The sequence below is a fragment of the Pinus tabuliformis genome, chromosome 1_2 (assembly GCF_031772625.1).
Source record: "Pinus tabuliformis cultivar Carrire ecotype Pingquan chromosome 1_2, CPIR1, whole genome shotgun sequence".
In the NCBI taxonomy this organism is placed as follows: Eukaryota; Viridiplantae; Streptophyta; class Pinopsida; order Pinales; family Pinaceae; genus Pinus; species Pinus tabuliformis.
This window is the reverse complement of record NC_142298.1, coordinates 891,244,488-891,252,144: the sequence shown is the minus strand read 5'-3', so window position 1 is coordinate 891,252,144 and position 7,657 is coordinate 891,244,488. Positions and strand designations below refer to the sequence as shown.

Sequence of the window (7,657 nt, the reverse complement as noted above, 5' to 3'; positions counted from 1 at the left end):
AATGAATGCCGCCATTATTATTTTATCCTTGTGCTATATTTTATGAGATTTATAGTTAGATTTCGGACCTCACGCACAATTTTCAACGATTGCACATATAAAGTGTGACATTTTGATCGCAGAACTGAGCATCACATTACATCGCCAACTGGCGTGGAGATCGACAGTCATATGAAGTGATGAGCATCATTCCGACTTCCATATACATAGATGATAATGCTTTCGTAATAAACTATTATAATCATATAAATTTAAATGGATTAATATAAACTAGTAATATAAATAGTTGATAAACTTAAATAATATAAATTAGTTACGTATTTTTTATTTAATTATCAGTGAAAGGGTAGAATTTAACTTCCATAGCAATATTTTTTTACTTAAATTAATTAATAAAAAATATCATGTGTCATATGACTAATTAAAAAATGTGATATAAATAAGTTATGGTTTTATGGGCACATGGTATTGATCATTTATGATGTTGGCCTATAATATTGTAGCAAAGTCTATTTACTAATTAAAAATCTCAATAATAAAGTGAGGTAAATCTCTAGCTACTGACTATTTACAAGTAGCAAGAGAGTTCTTCCATCGATAGATGGAATTTGACAAGCGAATTGCCCGCCATGGCGTATTTTTTAAGTCAAATACAGCCAAAAAGATTTCATAACGCCATCTTCTTTTGTTAAAAGGACTAAAACATGTGTTAGAGTTGCATAAACTGTGAAATTTGACACGTGATTCAGATTTCAAATTCCTACCATGTCAAAATCCATCCAACATTAAAGCTAGCCCGCCAAGTCTCAGTGAAGTTTGGAAAAAAGAGAAAGAAAAAGAAAAAATAAAAAAGAAAGTAAGTAAAAACAACAAAGAAAGCAGAGTAAATCTCTAAGATAGAAAAGTTTTGGTTAGTCAATTGAATCGATGAGACATCTTTGAGGTAAAGAGAAGTTTTGGAAGTAAGGCACTTTTGGATAAAATATATATATATTAATTAGTTAGTTTCATGATTCTTTCATTTTAAAGTATATTGTGAGATATAATATAAAGTAATTAAATTAATGTTTATTATAAACTCAAATGTATCAATATTTATTAGTATTTAATTTATATGTCTATATTAATAATGTATTATTTATAATTTATATACTAATTATATATTGTTTATAAAATTTAAAATAAAAATTTGAAAACCAAAATAAGCCTTTTTAATTTTATTATAAAATTTATATAATAAAAAATATTTTTAAATTATTAAATCTAAACCATTCCCTAAAAAAACATTCAAGCAAAAGTTTGAATAAATTTTTTCTAATAATCCAAGCCTCTCATAATAATTTCTTAAGCAAAAGTTTGAATAATTTTTTCCAATAATCCAAGCCTCTCATAATAATTTCATAATAATTAATTAATTTTAAGTAACTTAATAACCGACATTAAAGAATTAAAACTACATCGTAAGGGCAGTATGAATAACTAGAAAATAATGTAATAATTTCAAGTTTGGATTCTAGAGAAGATAATTAAGGGAAGAAATTAGTACTTTTCATTTCTGAACTAATAGAAGTAATTTTCATTGACAGCACAACTCAATGCCCCACTTAATATTAAAATTATTATACTCTTGCCTGACCCAACTCAAGAAACCTCTGTTGAAACGCATCTGGAAACGTAATACGCGTCATCTAGTGTAATGGATACGCGATAAGCCAATGGCAAGATTCATTCCCATCTTATTGATATGTGCAGACCTACCATTTTGAGTTCGTCACTCTATAAATATTATTTAATCTGGGATCCTGCAGTATCCACACCTGCTAATTGATTGTATCGTTAGTCTTTCACGATCTGAGATTATCGGGAGAAATTTTCCAAAATATAATGGAATTATGTCAGAATATCCAGTTCTGTTTGTGGAACGTCATGGTAATTGTGCTGTGGATTTTAGGGACACTGTCATGGGACGCACTAGCACAGTCGGTGACGCCGGGAAGTTGGACACTTCTCATAGAGCACGGGGGAGTGTCCGCCATGCACATGACTGCAACTTATCTGAATACCGTCGTCATGTTCGACAGGACCAACTTTGGTGCTTCGCAGCTGCCGCTCGACCACGGTCGATGCCGCGACAATCCGCAGGATCAGGTTCTCAAGCACGACTGTTCGGCTCATTCCATCGAATACAACGTGGCCACCAACACGATCAGGCCTCTCATGATCTTCACCGATACCTGGTGTTCATCCGGTGCCTTCGCCGCCAATGGAACGCTTGTGCAGACGGGTGGATGGAAGGATGGGGGAAGGGTAATCCGCTACTTCGTCCCCTGCTCGAATGGCGCTTGCGACTGGAATGAATCGAACTCTTCCAGTCTTGCTGACAACCGATGGTACGCATCCAACCAGATCCTTCCTGACAACCGCATCATCGTCTTGGGGGGCACCGGCGATTTCACCTACGAATTCGTTCCGAGAAACCCTGGTGAGGGAACCTTCAGCCTGCCTTTCCTGTCTCAGACACGAACCAGTTCCCAGCCGGAGAACAATCTGTACCCATTTCTTCACTTGTCCTCGGACGGGAACCTGTTCATCTTCGCTAACAGGGACTCCATTCTTCTGGACTATACGAACAATGTTGTGGTGAAGACTTATCCTACGATGCCCGGGGCCGGCCCTAGAAACTACCCTTCCACAGGGTCTTCCGTCATGCTTCCCCTCTCCGCCTCGGATGGGTTTCAGAAGGTCGAAGTCCTCGTCTGCGGAGGATGCCCCGACAACGGTTTCGCTTCAGCACAAGCGGGTAACTTCGTCGACGCCCTTAACGACTGTGGCAGAATGGTGATAACCGACCCCAATCCGGTGTGGACTATGGAGACCATGACAGGGCCGAGGACCATGGGCGACATGCTCCTTCTCCCAAACGGAGAAGTGATCATCATCAATGGCGCCCAGAAAGGTGTTGCTGGGTGGGACTTGGCCACCACTCCCGTCTTCACCCCTTTACTCTACCAACCCAACGCCGCTCTCGGCTCCCGTTTCATCATCCTTGCACCTAGCAACATTGCCAGAATGTACCACTCCACAGCAAGTATATTGGCCGACGCAAGAATTCTGGTAGGCGGCTCCAATCCCCACTTCGGTTACGTCTTCACCGGAACGCCCTACCCGACAGAGCTTCGGCTGGAAAGCTTCAGCCCTTACTACCTGGACCCAGCTTACACTAGTCTCCGGCCAACTATAACTTCCGTCTCCTCCACTTCCATCGGCTATGGCGCCGCCTTCAACGTTGAATTCTCTGTGGCTGCCACTCTGAACTCTACCAGCGTTGTCCAAGTGAACATCTACGCCCCGTCTTTCACTACCCACAGTCATTCTATGAACCAAAGGTTGCTAACTCTTGCAACTTCCACGCCAACCCTCCTCCCCAACTCCGCCAACGTTTACTCATTGTCAGTGACAGCCCCACCCAGCGCAGTGGCTGCACCGCCTGGATACTACATGATGTTTGCGGTCAATGGGGGCATTCCCAGCGTCGCCGAATGGGTCCAATTCGGAGTAGCTTAATAATCTCCAAGGGAACGTCGTTGTTTTCCACGTAGTAACTACTTGTGTGCGATCCTAATGGAATTTAGAATAAGACGCTAACTGCGTCAGAATAGTTGGATCCAGCAAACGAAATTGTAAAATTCGTGCTGCGGATTCCAAAAAACAATCCAAAGATGTGTTTTATCAGTTCATGTTTTCTCGTCTAAGATTCTACTTGTTTTTATCAGTTGCATATTAATCTTATTTTATTAACTTAATTAGATGGGAGATTTTAGAAATATTCTTAAATTTAATTAATAAGAATTTTCTAAGATGTCATTAAAGTAGCAAAGATTGTTTGACCTAGCTCAAATCAAATCTGCAGTAAAACAATGAAGGTTCGTTAATACGATATTTTTAATTATAAGGGTTTATTAATTACTAGCAATTGTCTCAAAAGGTACAAAGAGAGGTCGATTGGATTATTAAATTGTAATTGTTGAATTTTTCTAGAAGAGTTAATTGGTTTGTGAAAAACCTTAAAAAAGTCAACATCCTATTCTATTGGACATCAACTACATGGGCTGGCCATGGGAGATAGGTCACAAATCGGTGGGATCCTTGTTTTCTTGGACTGGATCATTGTGCAATTACTTTTCTTTAGATGTTTGTTTATATCTATATTACAAGGAACACATTGAATGTCTTATTTCATTTTAGAGTAAGTTAATTACCCAAAATCAAGAGGTTAATTTAATTACCCAAAATCAAAAACCTTTATAAATAGCCAAGCATATACAAAGAATACATCTCATTCATATGCAATACCAAATCCATCTTTTCTTTTCTCTGAGTAAAATTTCAAAAGCATGAACACATGCCATTTCATATGCACAATAAACCCAACTTATGAAATTTCAATGCTTGGATGCATCCCATTCATATGCTACAGTAAACCCATATTTTCTTCAAATTTCAATCAATAAACACATCCATTCATGAGCCATAACAGAACCACAAAAAACAAAACAAGGCAACCCTCTCAAGGCAAATCAGAGAATGGAAGTCAAATTTCGAAAAGCCGATAAGATTATTAAATTAGCATAAACAAAAACGAGAAATTAGCATGATGATTTGATGTCTGAAACTTCAAACAAGGCCGCACAGCTTTGTGATTTTAAATATGATATTTTTTTTAAATTTTGGTTGAAGATTGACTACCAACATAACCCCAAGATCCCTGGCATATTTGATTTTCACCATGTTTTTAAATTGCAAATTAATAATTCGTATTTCCTTTTGACACTTGTGCCTTCCATGTGATTTGTTTATGGTTGCCCTATGCAGAAAACTTAAAACCATGTGAAATAATAAACAAAAACGGTTTAACCTCCCTGATATGCTATATCAAGAATATGACAAAACAACTACTGCTTCGTGCAACAAAATAAGGTAAAAATGCCATGTTGCATATATACAGGGCAATACTGAACAAATTAATTATTTAATGTTAATCCTCATCTTCTACCGGCTTAATTGTTTACTTGGGCATTCTCATCTACCTATTTACATGGGTCATCTCCATAAATATAGGTTATGGACATTCAAGTGATGGTATTGAGCAAAATAACAAGTAATTAAACAAGAAATGGTCGAGTTGATAGAATTTGCAGAGAGCGAACAGAAAATGACCGAATGATTTCTCTCTTTGAGAAAAGAAAAATCTCTACTCACCTTACCTAATAAAATGAATGCCGCAAAGTAGTGTATGAACATCCTTTTGCACGAGTATTATTGTCCCTACTGTTTATAGGCTATTGTAGTCAGGCAAAATGTAATCTCTTAATGATTTTGACTACTTAAATGTACCCATAATCTCAAGGCACCTAACTTAAAAAAGAAAAAAATAAATTTATATTATTTAATAAAAATGCCATTTAATAAAAAATCAAACTAATGTTAAATTTGTTATTATTAAACCATAAGATTATCATTTTTATTACCTAAGTCCATTCCAAATCCACTTAACCAAGTTTAAACTTATTTTTTTGAAAATTAAAATAGCAAATTTCTAACAAATTAGATGAATGAAAAATCACAAAGGGAGAAAAGAATAAATAAGAAAATGGGATGTTCAATGAATGCTTAGTCCACTCAGCGAGGTTCATTGCAATTTAGTGTATACTTTGTGGATTGTACATACATCTAGTTTAAAAAGGGACTTTATTTCCACCTTGCGGTGTTGTGTGGCAAAATAGATCGGGGCTCAAATTTACCCAAAATTCAACTTGATTGGTTCAAAATAAGAAGAAACAATTTTTGTGTTTTTTTAAAAGAATGAGGTGGACTGAAAACCAACTGTTGGATGCTTCGACAAGGTCGCAGGAAAATCCAACAAAGGACCGTGGGCGTTGCATTTATTCATCAATTCCACGCCCTTTCTTCAAGACATGAGACATAATCACTACCAAAAGAGGTTATTAAGCTCGGAGAGCATCTACACCGTCATTTGCGCATCCGACGGTTAGAGTACTTTGGCGCCCTCTACACATGAGACCCTAATCAAACCCTAGCCTCGCCTACCATCCGAATCGGATATAAAAACAGCGGCAAGGTTGGGGCAGACATCCATGATTTGGTTTTTGCAACTCTCTCTGAGCCATCGAAAAAAGGAATAAATAGAAAACCTTCATTGAATGGATAAAATCTAAAAGTATCATCCCCTTGGTCCGAACATGGATGGAGAGAAGCTACCATGTCCGATTATTTTGCGATACATGTTTGACCAACTTGTTGCGATACATGTTTGACCAACGCAGGTTGAGTGTTTTCAGTCTCAATACAGAACGTAACACCAATAGTTATTGCTTTATCCTACCCCCGACTTTACCTTCATAATGAATCGAGCTATCCCTTCCAATACGCTTTCCGATGGTCTATTGCTTTATCCCACCCCCCACTTTACCTTCATAATGAATCGAGCTCCATCGCTTCCAATTCGCTTTCCGTTTGGATAGTCTGCTAGATCGACCTAGTCAGGAAACCTTAAACAGATTCAGAAATCGAAGTTTCTCGTCTTATCTTATTTTTCATGGCGAACTCTTCTCTTCTCCTGTTGCAAAATTAATATCTCTCCATGGGACTCTTCTCTTCCCCTTTGCAAAATTAATAGGCAAGCCAAAACCATTCAGCAAAAAATGCCAAATAAAACAGTTTAAAGCTTTTGCGATTTTTCCACGGTAATAAAAAAATAATGGATTGAAACTTTTGAAAAAATTGGGTTCCATGCATAGCCATTATCTACCGGGCTGCTTTTCTCTGTACAAATTTATTAGTAAAACCCATAGATATTGAAAACCAAAAGCATACCTGCTTTTATCCATAAAAATTTTCGAGAATTTCATTCCAATGGATCAAGAATTTCATGTCTATAGATTTTTTTGCTCAACATAACAGCAAAAAAATAGAATCCCAAGATAAACCATGCAAACACTCTTTTAAAAAAACATAAAATAAATTCAAAACAGAGAAAACCACAACGAAAATAAAACACTGTAAAATCCAAAATGCATGACCATGCAACAAAGAAAATGAACTTGAACAAGAAACAAGGCAAGCCAATGCAATGCACAGTATTGAAGAAAATGATGAGATGAAAGTGAGAACGCACTCTGTGAGATGCTTAACACTAATCAGTGCTTGCCAAAAGCTAGGGAAGAAGAATAGTGCTTGCCAAAAGCCAAGGAAGAAGAACAACGACAATTGGCAGGGAAAAAGCAGTAAAAATATCTTCCAGAGTGACATAAAGAATGGGAAAAAGCAGTAAAACAACTCAACCGATATTTGGAAAAAGCAATCACACTTCAAATCAACGGTTGAAAGTGTCTCACGTGATCCAACGGAGCAGGATAAAAGTGTTGACGATTGTTGATTCATAGGCCTTTCATATTGGAGTTTATCCAAATTCAAAACATGGTTAATTCATTCAATATATCTATTTTTAATTAAAAGTGTTTACTAATTAATATTGGAGTTTATCCAAATTCAAAACATGGTTAACTCATTCAATATATTGTGAGTGATAACATTCACTAAAAATATAGGGACAATCCTTCCAACTTAACCCAGACTT

At 36.8% G+C, this 7,657-nt stretch overlaps 1 pseudogene; it reads left to right on the top strand.

Moving 5' to 3' along the window:
- Positions 1–1,842: 1,842 nt before the first annotated feature.
- LOC149208810 (aldehyde oxidase GLOX pseudogene) lies at positions 1,843–3,564 on the top strand (annotated as a pseudogene).
- Positions 3,565–7,657: the final 4,093 nt, after the last annotated feature.